Consider the following 253-nt stretch of genomic DNA (forward strand, 5'->3'; position numbering starts at 1 on the left):
CCCTGGGTGGCTCAGTCAGTTAAGCATCTGACTCTTGATTCCAGCTCAGGCCAAGATCTCACAGTTCATGAGTTCAAGCCCCACATTGGGCTCCGTGCTGAGAGCATGGAGCCTGCTTGTAGTTCTGTCTCCCTCTCTCTCTCTGCCTCTCCCCTGCTCACTATCTATCTCTCTCTCAAAAATAAAGAAACATTAAAAAAAAGAAACTGCCAAGCCCTAGTAAGAGAAAGAGTGATGACTGGAGACTTAAGAG

General features: G+C 47.4%; 1 protein-coding gene across 1 annotated transcript in view; it reads left to right on the forward strand.

Annotated features, from left to right (window-relative positions):
- Nucleotides 1-253, forward strand: part of LOC144216567 (phosphorylase b kinase regulatory subunit alpha, skeletal muscle isoform) — a gene marked incomplete at its 3' end in the record, with an annotated part of 36,180 nt that overhangs the window by 9,689 nt on the left and 26,238 nt on the right. The gene's annotated exons all lie outside the window — the stretch shown is intronic.

The sequence above is a fragment of the Crocuta crocuta genome, unplaced genomic scaffold, assembly GCF_008692635.1.
Source record: "Crocuta crocuta isolate KB4526 unplaced genomic scaffold, BGI_CrCroc_1.0 scaffold533, whole genome shotgun sequence".
Classification (NCBI taxonomy): domain Eukaryota; kingdom Metazoa; phylum Chordata; class Mammalia; order Carnivora; family Hyaenidae; genus Crocuta; species Crocuta crocuta.